Here is a 13,964-nt window from a genome sequence, read left to right as displayed (position 1 = left end):
TAACACATCCTGCCACTTGCCATCTTCAAAATTGAAATCATAAATGACAGGTATCATGAATAGTGCTTATGCTTTTATAAACTGTGTTCATGATTCCAGTTCAAATGCTTCATGAAATAATGACGCAATTCGCCACTTTTCATATCCAAAATTGGAATCATAAATGACAGGTATAATACATATCCTATTATACAAGAAGTAAGTTTATTGCTCAAAATCTAGCCTAATACAGCGAATAAATGTAACCTTTTTTTTTGAAATTTGATCTCTAACATAAATAGTAAATTGTTTCAGCTTAACGCGCCAAAAACTGCGTTTGCTCCTTGAGAGTTGGAAAACCCAATCGCGTAGGACCGAACAGACTCTTTACATTACCAATGATCACATTGGAATCGGTTTCAGATGTTCAGGATTATAGCATAGCATAGCAGCATAGCATTAACGACTGTACCAATCGTGGGTGGCTGTACAATGCTCAGCTGTATTGGTTTTGAGAAATCTACATGCAGTGTCGAAAAAAAAAACGTCTGGGATAAACATCTTTTTCTACATAATAGAAATAAACAAAACAAGCATCACATTGTACACTTGGCCACGTCCTTACAATCGGTGGGGAAAGGGAAGGAATCATAGTTAAACGTCTACTTAAGAAGATACAGGGAACCCAAACTATCTTCATAGACGTCACGGGATAGGGAGGTTGTGTTAGTAGGGTAGGGTGTACCGTAATTTCGGGTGAAATTGATCATTTTTCACGGTTTTTCTAGTCTGTTTTCTATAATGTTAACAATGCCAAACAACTAAATGCAGGAAAACAAGTAAAAAGGTGAGCCTCGTCGACTTATGTACCAAAATTTTCTAACAAATGTCATTTTAGTGTTAACAAATACCTCTAACATAAAAAATCAGAGGATCTCATTTCGGGGTGAAATTGATCACTTGTCAATGCCATTATTGTTAGTTTCCAAAACAACTCTTTATGATAAATTTGAGTTCCCTGAATCCGAATATGCTTGTAAAATTCTTAACAATGCAATATTTATATAAATAACGAATAGTTAAATTTCAAGAATTACGCGGAAAATGCCTTAATGTATGCAATTTCCTAAGGAATTCAATGATATCTAACAGAAATTCAATTATTTCAACCGCATGAGCTAATTGGTACGAGTTTTGGTGATGAAATCTGGTTTGGGGATATATCTCAAGCATCCTCACAAAATTTCAGGTTTATACCATGTTCAAATCCATGCTTATGAATAGAAGTTCATAGCTGTTTGTAAATACTGTACCGTGCATGATTTTTAAATTTTACGTTACTTTCATAGTAATAAACATTCTTTAACGCAAAAAACTTCACAACACACAATTCTACAATAGTTACGACAAGCAACGTTCATTTACTGCAGCTAACATTGATATTTGTGCTCCATTACGAATAAATAAAATCGTGTGATACGATGATCAATTTCACCCTTCTGATCAATTACACCCGATTTTACGGTAAAGGAGGATGACTTTAATTCGACAATTTAGAGCATTATAAATAACATATGGTAATAAGTATATGAATATCAATTTTAAATTTACCTGACATATCCGAATTATTACTGAAAGAAAAGTTTTGATTAGTTAGAAATGAAAGAACATAAAATTTCAGTGCACTACCTCAACAGTGCACTATCACTATTCCACAGCACTACGCGAACGACACAACTGACACGATTAATCCTGAACGCTTCACACGCTCCCGCAGGAGCAAGCGTCGCGGTCAAAGGATCAACACTACTGAATCAATCCGCCGATCACGCCAATAACCCACACCCCCGCACAGCACTGAACGCGTAATACAGCCCACAAACGAGTTTGGTTTTGCTCAAACAAGATTTTAACCAGTGATTTAACAAGAAGCTTCTGCAAGAAATCGTTTAGAAATTCCTTCCAAAAATTCACCTGGAATTCCTCATGGGTTTCCACCAGGAGTGCCTTAACCCTCTCCTTCCCTAGACTTTGGTTAACTATTTCTATATAAAAAAATTGTTTTTATAAAAAGTGCTGGAAAAAACCGTGTTACTACACAACGGCGAATTTTTTCGATATCGGTTTAAATTTGTAAATAGTTTTTCAATAGTAATTTAATTGTTTATGAATTGTTTTATTACTGAAACAATAAGTTGACTCTCACGTTGATCTAATGTAGGTTTATAGAATCAGAATCACTAGGTTATGTCCAAATTATATACGCGTAACGTTCCGCCCAAAATACATTTTCCACCCCCACGTATCTAGTACACGACACTGAAGACAGCCTTACAGTTGAGGTCTAAATACGCGTATCTGTCAAAGGATACAAACTCTAGTGGAATTAAATGGTATAGTACTAAATTCGGTTTTTTCATCTGCTTTCAAGGGTAGTTTATCTATGGATTTTATCAGTACAGTCGACTCCCCACATCTCGATGTTCTATATCTCGATATCTCTCCTTATGTCGATAATTTTTTAGGTCCCTTCATTCTGCATACAATTTTTCTCTCCACATATCGATATCCTCCTTATTTCGATATCTCCGTATCTCGATGCGTGCCTGTTGATTTTTCGTTCTCAATTTTCTCTCTGTATGTCAATATGACCAATATTAAAGGTAACTAGACCTGGGAGGGAGGCACCGATACTACACACGAAATTGGATACAATTGTTTTCCTAATTGCAAGTTAACTCCAGTTTGCCAACGACAATCAAGGCAGGCTCAGTGAAATTCGCTAGTTTTAATTTTTTGTGTACCTTCGATCTTTCTGGACAAACATTTAAAAAGGTCCACAGTTTTCTATGCGTTTAATATTCAGTTTTAATGAAAACAGTAAAAAGAGCCTCATTCCAATACGTTACATTCAATAAAAATAAACGGTGCTCTCGTGACGTTACTTTTGAATGTGCATGAATTGATTCTAATTCGATTTTTGCTACTTTTGATGAAATGCAAAAATATGCTTGGGCTAATTACGCGCTTTTATCATGTTTGTCCATTGTTCAAGATCCAGGCTCACAGTGACAGTTCGTGACAGCAAAATCTCGGCTCACTGTGACGTAGAAAAATTTTGTATTGGTTTCTCCCTCCCAGAACTAGACCAATTTTTTGTGGTTCAAAACAAATTCGGAACGTGCAATGACGTCTGATTGTTTATTATTTACTTGGTAACGGAGCGTTTTTCAATCTAGTATTCAATAAAAATTTGTTCTTTGTTTCGATCTCTCCCTATCTCGATGGTCTCTTCGATATCGAGATGTGGAGAGGCGACTGTAGTTCTTCAATAGATTTCATTGGTAGTTTCTGCAGGGATTCCATCAGAATTTCTTTCATAGATTCCATTACAAAAAATTCTAAGATTTCATTATAAAATCCTCTTGGGATTCCATAAGGAATTCTTCTAAAAGTTCCTTCAGGAATCCTTCTAGGGTTATTCTGGGTTCTATCAGGCATTTTATCACGATTTATTCCAAATATTTATTAAGGGATTTTATCCGAATTTTTTTTTCCAAGGATAACTCTAGAGAATTATTCAAGAGATTCATCCAAGAACTCATCAAAGTAGTCCTCCCGGAATTCATAAAGGGATTTCTCCCGGAATTAATCAAGGGATACCTCCCAAAATTCCTGATGGAATCAATCCTCAAAGAATTCCTCCCGCAATATTTCCAAGGATTGTCAGGAATTCCTCCAGGGATTTTATTAGAAATTTCTTGTAAGGTTTTCATTACCAAAATTACTCGAGAGATTCCTTCCTCAAAGGATTTCTCGCGGAATTCATCAAGGGATTTCTCCCCGATTTCCTTAAGGAATCAATCCCGGAAATCCTCTTTCGGATTTTCCAAGGAATTTCTCGCGAAATAACTCCTGGGATTCTTGGAGATTTTCAGGAAATCCTCCAGTGGTTTTATCATAAATTTATTATAAGAGTTTCACCTGTAATTTGGGAATCCATCAGAATATCATCCAGTGACTCTATCAGAAGTTCATTCTAGGATTCAATACAGAAACTTTGAAGAAATTGTTATAAAAATCTCTGGAGGAATTATAGGAGGCAGCCTTGACAGTCTTACTGAAGAAATTACCTGAGGATTTTTTTGGACAAATCTTTGAAGGAATCAGTGTAGGAACTCCACAATAATGTATAGAGGAACCTTTGAAGGAATCTCTAGGAAAATCCCACCTTAATGTATGCCCGAAGAATTTTCCTCGGAGGAATTTCTGGTTGAATCTTTATTTAGAGGAATTATTGATAAAATTCCTGGTAGAATCCCAGGAAGATTTTTTGGTGGAATCCTTAGTATAACACATGTATTCTTGGAAAAACTTTGAAGTAGAATAACTAATGGAAACCACTAAAAGATTCTGGATAGAATGTTTGAAAAAATTCCATAGTCAATGACCTAAAGAAAAAAATCGTAGAAAGATTCTCCATCACAGCCAGAGCATTCGAAAAAATTACAATCACATATTCACTACACTCTCGGTAAGTCTAATAAAATGCGAAGAAATATCGTGTTGCTGCAACCAACCTTGACAGTTGGTCAAACGGTTGCATCAACATAAATCGGTTTGACTAACTTGGGGGCGGAGTCAATGTTGGTCAAACCGTCTGAGCGTCTGTGGGCTGCATAACACGTTCGATCCTGACCGCTTCAACCGCTCCCGCAGTAGCAAGCGTCGCGTTCATAGGATCACACACTACTCCGGTTTCAGATGTTTAGGATTATGGTTCCAAAAGTTCGAATTCGATATTCTTAGAAATCATACCATGCGACACATGAACTCTCGCAATGAAATATGTTTATTGAAACGCTCAATAATACTTGATACTTTCAATGGCTACGTTCTAAAATATGGTTCCACGGGGTCATATATGATATAACTTTGAATCTATTACATGTAACACATTTATTCATATTTACGCAATGGAATATGTTCATCTGAACGCCCAATAATACTTTATGCTTTCAATGGCCACAATGGAACCGGTTCCAGATGTTCCAGATTATGGTTCACACATTACCAGAAATGTCTGTTTCCGCAAATCTTTCTTATAGAGAATCACTAGTTTCTAAATAATTTCAAATTAGACCTCATGGAACTATTAACCGGAACATCCGGAAGTGGTTCCTTGTGGCTATTGAAAGTACAGTCATCTCTCCCTAACTCGATATTGAAGGGACCATCGAGTTAGGGAGGTATCGAGTTACAGAACACAAAACCAGTGCAACTGCGATCCAAGGGACCATCGAGTTAGCCATAAAAACCAACTTTTACTATGGTTCTCTAACTCGATATCGAGATACAGAATATCGAGTAAGGGAGAGTTAACTGTATAAAGTATTTTTTGTCCTTCCAATGAACATATTTCATTGCGTATTTTGATTTCAATATAAGGCATGCAAAATCCAGCTTTGCATGTGCCTTCATTTTGAATCCAATAAATTAAAACAATATTGGGTAATCTTTACTTTATATAAGCATGCTTCTAATACAGCTATCTTCTTTGCATTCTTTTTTTGTTTGCACACGCCTAATATTGAAATAACATTGGTATAGATTATACTGTTCAAAAGAGTTAGACTCGACCAAAAAGATCGATATCGGAATGAAAGATACAACATAGGAGGATGAACGGCTGCACAAAATCGTAAGCTTAAGTTTCTAAAGCATTCCTTGAAACAAAGTGGATTTAAAATAAAAATTGAATTGGAATGCTTAAGTTCACTATGTTATCCATATTGTTATGCTATAAAAATATTTTTTAATACTAATAATAATAATAATAATAATATAAATTTGGCTCCATAATCCCTTAAAGTGATTGAGCGTATGTAATATCAGTCACTTTTGATAAGCTTTTGTGACATATTATTCCATTTTATCGGTAATGAAATTCAATCATAATTAACGGCATCAGAATGTCTCTATAATCCATTTAAAATTTGTTGGTATTTTCATTCAAACTCCACCGAGAGGTTACAAATAACCAAACAAAATGAAATACCGTTTAAGTACAGACAACCAGACGTAATCTAAGTGTTACAACCGCCATCAAAATAGTAGTCGCCAGAACATGTAAGCCCAATGCTGAAAACACTGTGTTTGGTCGATGGGAAAACAAGTGGCGGTAATGTGTAAATGTCAAACAGGAACAAAAACGATGCAAGCGCTGGAGGTGGTGTATTGGCCACCCGATGGACATGGATGAGAATGTGACGTCTGTTTGTATGTGGTTTAAATATCACTCATCAAAAGGGCAACACTTCAAAACGGGCCCAGATAAGCAAAATAGCCATAGAAAGTGGCAGGTCTCAGATTAGATGATGATTTTTTCCTGATAGTTACGGTCTTTTTTTTCCTTCTAAGCAATGGGGGGATAATCTGCTCAACAGACTCCGGACCGAGGTCCGGGAGTGTGGGGTTGGGGACCATTTACTACATGCAAGCAGTAAACAGGACTACACCCGACCCACTAAACCATTTCCATTGCCGCCAAACCCTTCGTCTCTCCGAGACCACCAAGAAGGCATTGCTTCGGAGAGGGGCTATTGCACATCGCATCCTCCAGGTTAGCTGCGTAGCCATGCAGCAACGAACATCGATGACACGCTTAGGGGGGTCCACCAAGGTAACATGCTGGCGCATTACCAGCTTCCCGGTTGGTCCTCACCTCCCGTTGTCCGCTGAAAGCGGGCAGGGTCGACCACTAAGCCCGCGCCCAGCTGCACCGCAGGTATCAAGAACTGATACTGCGGGCTTCGCAATTTGACCTACTGAAGGCTCAGGCCCTATCAGCTAGCACCAGCTGGAATTGCTGACGAAGGGGCCTCCACCTGCCCCGAACAACCAGAGGCTCGTACTAACCCAGTAGGCCGGCGCTACGACAGCAGCGCTACCAGGATGTTCTCCCCGCGGCCACTTAATCGCTGTAAGGGTCGATTTCGACCTTAGGGCACCGGTATGACCTACGTAGCCGACTGCGAACCCTTGGACCACCTGTTGCTTAGCGTCTGCACTAGTCACTCCTCGAGTCCACACGCCACCTCCTTTGGAGTTCCGAGACGATGTGGGTGATAGCCGATGAAACGGCATTCCAGCCAAACTCGTCTTCACACATCCTCTGGACCAAATTGTCCGGAGTCGTGTCCCAACCGCATGTGGCAAACATGCGGTCACGCATTGTGCGGAAACGCGGGCACACGAACAAAACGTGTTCCGCCGTTTCTTCTAAACCTGCACAAACTGGACATTCGGGAGAACTCGCATGACCGAAACGGTGTAGATACTGTCTAAAGCATCCATGGCCCGAAAGGACCTGTGTTAGGTGGAATGTTAGTTCCCCATGGCGTCTATTGACCCAGATATCTAACCTCGGAATCAACCTGTGAGTCCACACGCCCTTGGTGGAACTGTCCCACGCACGCTGCCATTTGACCATGGAGGCCAGTCTGGCAGTCCTGCGTATGCCTCTTGTGCCGCGCCTTTCGAAGCACTCTATGTCTTCCATGATAAGGATACCAATAGGCACCATACCGGTGATGACGCAGAGTGCATCGTGTGACACGGTACGGTACGCGCTCGCAACCCTCAGGCACATTAGCCTATAAGTACTCTCTAGCTTGCTACGGTAGCTATCGGTACTCAAAGCCGTGCCCCAAGCAGGGCCACCATACCTCAGTATGGACGAGGCGACGCTGGCCAGAAGCTTACGCTTACTAGCGTACACCGCAGAGCTATTGGACATCATCCGGGACAGTGCCACAATAGCTGTGGAGGCTCTCTTGCAGGCATAATCGACGTGGCTACCGAAGGTAAGCTTATCGTCGATCATCACCCCCAAGTGTTTGACGGAGCGCTTCGAAGTGATCGTGCAGTCGCCTACACTGATCACCGCTTGCTGCACCGACTTTCGGTTGTTGACAACAACAGCCTCAGTTTTGTGGTGAGCCAATTCCAGTTTCCTGGAGCTCATCCACTCCTCCACAATTGCGATCGAGTGGGCTGCAGTCAATTCCACTTCTTCGATCGATTCACCGTAGACCTCCAGCGTAATATCGTCGGCAAAGCCAACGATGACCACACCCGCCGGGAATTTTAATCTCAACACCTCGTCGTACATGACATTCCATAACACCGGACCCAGGATGGAACCTTGCGGGACTCCTGAGGTTATGTGAAAGCACTTCCGACCCACCTCTGTGTCATAGACTAATACCCGATTCTGGAAGTAACTTCCGAGAATCTTGTACAGGTACTCGGGTATCCCCAGACGCAGGAGCGCATCAGCAATAGCCGCCCAACTGGCACTATTAAATGCGTTCCTTACATTCAGAGTCACTACTGCGCAGTAGCGAATACCCCTCATCTTACGCTGGAGTGCTATCTCAGCGGTTTTCTTAACCGTCAGAATAGCGTCTACGGTGGACCTTCCTTTCCGGAAGCCGAACTGGTTGCTTGAGAAACCATTTACACCCTCGGTGTACCTCGACAGTAGGGTGCGGCTTATTTTTCAAAAGTTCTCAAAACCAAAAATTCGTGTGCTCTACTGAATTCAAATCACATTAAAAGAGAAACCTCAAAATCTGGGCCAAAAATATTAACATTTAGAGGTGGCGCAGGCGTCTTCAAGGTGAATTTACAAGTTATAAAAAATGACCTTCAGTGAAGTAAACATAACTTTGTTAATTTCCAACCAATTTCAATACTTTTAGCATGATTATCTTCAAAATTAAATTTATGAAAACTTTGTACAACATAAAATTTGTCTAAAATCAAAACTAGACTTAGTTTAAACTACTTGTATACACATTTTTTCTCATTTTACTAAAAATTTCAACTTAGTTGGACCATAACTTCTTGAGTACTCAATCGATTCCGAATCTTTTTACATGTTTTGAAGCAAATTTAGTTGTTCTCAAACTGTTCATACAACACATTTTTCTAAAAAATAGTTTTGGCTAAGTTTTTCACCAAAAACTATCCAAAAACATGATTTTTTAGTGAAAAAAACAAATTTCTTTTGAATATTCAAGTTTTTTCGCCGGAAATTGCATTTTTTCTATAAAACTTAAATTTATAAAGCATCTTGCCTTTACTACGATTTGAAAAGTGCATATATTTTTCAACATATGCGAACATATTTTTGTTTCAAAATTATTTAAAAATTGTTGCAAAGTCCTTCTCAAAGGTTTAAAAAATAAGAAAAACCAATTTCAGCTTTAGAGATAATATTTAGCTGGCAAAAATTTGAAAAAAACTGGCATTTTTTTGTTAAAAATCATGTTTTTGTGCAGTTTTTGCTGAATAACTTGGTCAAGACATTTTTTAAGTGAAATGTGGTGTATGAAAGGTTTAAAAACAATTGAAATAGCTTCAAAATCATGCAAAAAGATTTGGAATCGGTTGAGTAATCATGAAGTTATGGTCAAACAAAGTTGAAATTTTTAGTAAAATTAGGAAAAATTTGGAATAAATTACTTTTAACTTAAACTTGTTTTGATTTTAGACAAATTTGATGTTCTAAAAAGTTTTTGTTAATTTAATTTTGAAGGAATTGATGCTAAAAGTTTTAAAATCGCTTGAAAACTAACAAAGTTATGTTTATTTCACTGAAGGTTATTTTTTATAACTTGAAAATTCACCTTCAAGACGCTTGCGCCACCCCTAAATGTTAATATTTTTGGCTCAGATTTTGAGGTTTCTCTTTTAATGTGATTTGAATTCAATAGAGCACACTAATTTTTGGTTTTGAAAACTTTTGAAAAATAAGCCGCACCCTACTCGACAGTCTGTTGAGGATGATCTTCTCGAGCACCTTCCCCACCGTGTCAATCAAGCATATTGGTCTATACGCCGACGGGTCACCGGGTGGTTTCCCCGCCTTTGGCAATTGTACCAGGCTCTGCCTCTTCCACGCATCTGGAAATACTCCCTCGTCCAGGCATATCTACATAGCAGATCTGAACATACCGGGAGCCTCCAAGATTGCGACTTTGAGGGCCAGGTTTGGAACTCCGTCCGGACCTGGTGCCTTCCCCATGCTTAGGGATTTTGCAATCCCTACAAGTTCCTCATCGGTTACTCTATCCTCATCGCCAGCCCCAATCCCCGGCTGTCCTACAAAAGGAGGCCATGGGCTAGGGTTGTGGCGCGGAAAGAGCCCCTCGATGATCCCCTCCAGCATCTGTGGAGATTGCTCCGTAGGAGCAATTGCACCTCTTGTCTTAGCCATAACGATCCTGTAGGTATCACCCCACGGGTTCGCGTTGGCACTCTGACAGAGTCCCTCGAAGCAGGCCTTTTTGCTTGCCCTTATCTCGGACTTCAGCGCGACTTTGGTAGACATGCACGGCGCAGGTTCGCAATAGCTTGAGTCCACCAGTATGTCGGTGGTCTCCCATTCCTATGGTGGACTTTTCTAGGCATGGTCGCATCGCATGCACGCGTAAGCACCGCTACCAGTTCGTCCCCACTTAGGCCGAGTAGGTTACGCTCACGGCGGAGCGCCTCCCTAAGTACTTCATCATTGAAGTACGATGTCTTCCACCTACGAGGGCTTGGCCTTGACCTAGCCGCTTCCAAAACCCGCTGCCTGCTGTTGTTGTAGTCGATACTGTAGCGAACCGCCAGGTGGTCGCTGTGAGTGTAGGCATTGTCTACCCTCCAGTTCGAACTACTCGTTAGACCAGGACTACAAAAAGTAGCTCCTCCCCTGACGGCTGCCTCGCGTGCTTCTGCGATTGCTTGTTGTAAGCATTCGCTTCCGCGCTTTTGGGGCTACCCGCGAAGACGAAGGGCTCCGTCTGGGTAGACTTCGGCACCTTCAATTCCACGGGTTCTGCCGCAGCCACAGTCACCATGGGTTCAGCATGGTTCTGCTTGGCCGCCAACATTGACTTACGAAGTCTGCTTGAGGTCCTTGCTGATGTTAGACTTCGAGGACGCAAAGTCAATTATGGAGTCAAGCTGCTGTGCAGCCACTTCCATCGCAGAGAGCCCATCTCTACTTTTATTGATGGCCCTCATCAACCACGCTCCATCCATAACCTCACCCGATGCGTTAGCCGGGGATGAAATATGGTTTCCAGCACTGGCACTACGTGCACTGCTGCCTCCTCCTGCTTCCACTCTCCTCAATGGAGATCTAGCTAGCCCTCTTCTTGCGAAGGGGTTCGCTTCCCTACTACTGCTACTACCTGCACTACCACTACTATTTTGATTTATGTTAGAAATTGTACTCATTTTTGGATCCCACGAGTAGCACGGGAAAAGAGGTCCACCACGCCAGAGCCCTGCATTAATGCGGTAAGGGACAAAATACTGTGAGGGGTGCCCAGGTGCCCCACAGGCTCCGTTAATGGCCGAACATCTTTTTCACCCTTTCGACCATTCATTCCTCAGCACGGTTTTTCGCTTCACACCTTGAATTGGGGTTACCCTGTTTGGTGGACTCTTACCACCGGAACCGGTCATCCGTAGTTCTATTCTATACGCCGGAAATTATACAGCTGATAGTTACGGTCTGGAGAGCTCCATTGTTCCATCTGTATCTGTTTTGATATCTTTCAATTAGTTATTACGTATTCCACGCTCATCCGTATATTCTAGAAATCGCGAAAGCAAGAAACGGATCTTATGTTATGTTTTTTGTTCCTAAAGGAATTCTAAAAAATATAGGTGAATTTACGTATTCTCGGAAGTCTAAGTCGATGCCACGCTTATATTGTAATTTTCTCGAACATTAGTAGACAAATGACGTGCTACCCAAACCTCTATCGATACTCACCCACAGTTTCTATTGAAACTTTTTGGAAATATTTCAACAACGCTTCGAACATCTCATCACAGTGTGACTATTGTCGGCACTCTCGTTTTCTTCGGCAGCATTCTCATAGGAACTGCAGGCAAATCTTCTGAATGTCTTTACTTGTGAGCTTTGATAGATAAATCCTATAAATTTGATGTTTTAATTTTAATTGCCAATAATAGTTGAATAGTGCTGATGCCGTAAATTACCCTATACGGCATGTAACCTGTTTATATAATTTAAAACTAGTGGTCCAAAACTGTGATCGTGCAAATAAACTTTTTCACTGAGTACGCGATAATTTTGTTTTTGAAATTATCTTCTCATGATGACTTATGCGGATCATCGTCTCTGCCCCACAAAAATATTAATACAAAGTTTCCAACCAACTTCGCATCAAAGATATCTCTTCAAAACACATTTTTAATTATCCTTTGGCAGCCGGTAGGCACCTTCAGGCCATGAAATGTACATTTCCATCTTATCTTCCCGAGAAAACCACATGAGTCTTCAAGCAGATTATCCGTTGAGCGGTTGCGATGAGAACCGGGCGTAAATTGCCACTGATTCCGCTTGTCATCTTTCTCTGTGGCCTATCAGCTTTCATTCCATTTAACCCCTTATAAGCTGTACTGCCATTTTTCCCTTCCTTCACTCGGTGCTATTTCTAAATTATGATAAACTTTTTTCCACCGTCACTTTTCCGCAGTAAAAGAAATTTGAATAAATTAAGCTCCGTACGAGAGAGCGTATGCAAGCCAAGACCAAGATAGATCCCGTCAGAGTGAATGGAAGAATTAAAACAAGAAACAGAAAGAATCTAGCGAGATAGTAGAATCGTTTGGCGCAAGCTTGCCGACCCGAGTGATAATTCATTTTCATTATAAAAATTGCTGGAAAAAATGATTTCATCCTTTTTTGTGGATGCAACGAACCGCCTCCCGGGGAGGGAAGGGAAAATATGGCAAACGGTTTTAGGGACTATAAGGATATGAAAATGCTTTATAAAAAATAGAAAGAATTTTTTTAGCGTTTTCCACAAATAAACGATAATTTCATAAATTTCATCGATGATATTATGGTTTTACCGATATCCATATTAATAATGAAAAAAAAAAGAAATGTGCCACTGAATAACTTTAAAATGCTTCATACTCGTATTTATTCCCTTTTTCAAATCGATAAATTATATAGGCAACAAAACTTCTTATAATTCAATTGTTAATTTTCGCTTGATCTTTATGATGTTTAATAAAGCATGTTTTAGACATAGTTAACAATTGAGAAGATGTTTATAGAACACTTAGCTTAAAGAATTTTCAATTTATTATCTAGTTAGTAGCTTCTAGCTTATAGTTTCTTGCTCTTGACTTCTAGCTTATAGCTTCTAACTTCTAGCTTCTAGCTTCTGGCTTATAGTTTCTCTTCATCTAGCTTCTGGTTACCAGCTCCTAGTTACCAGCTTCTAGTTTATAGTTTCTAGATCTTCTAGCATCTAGCTTCTAACTTCTAATTTCTAGCTTCTAGCTCATAGTTTCTAACTTCTACCCGAGCAGAAGAAAATAACTACTGAATACCAAATTGAGGTATTCCATACCAGATAATTTCCAATACCTACAACCTGAATGAGGTATGAATGAGCCCTGCATAAGAGGTAAAATACCTCCAATAATACCTTCTGCATATTCTACAAATACCAAGCTGATAACTAGATCAGGTATTGTAATACCTAAATAATACTTGATGGATTTTCATATAAAAGTGAAACTTTTCAATAGTAGTTCAATACCTCCAGCAGTCCTCAATAGCTATCTAATATCAAAATGAAGTATTTTTAATTGTTTTAAACATTATTTTTAGATACCATTATAATACCAAAATAAGGTATTGACAACTGACCAATACCTAATTATGGTATGATACCAAAATATGGTATGCATAATGTTGGAGAGCGGTACTACCCAGAATTCAACCCTGTTCACGATGCAGATAACTGACCTACATACGGAACGAGAATGCAGCTGTTCTTATTTTCTGCTTGAACTGCCGCACAGTCGATGGTCACTGCTAAGGTCAAGAGCGGGAGAATTTGGTATGAGCTCCATGTATATACCGTGGATGGATT

Source organism: Aedes aegypti, chromosome 2 (genome assembly GCF_002204515.2).
Source record: "Aedes aegypti strain LVP_AGWG chromosome 2, AaegL5.0 Primary Assembly, whole genome shotgun sequence".
NCBI lineage: Eukaryota > Metazoa > Arthropoda > Insecta > Diptera > Culicidae > Aedes > Aedes aegypti.
Note: the sequence above shows the minus strand (reverse complement) of the source record.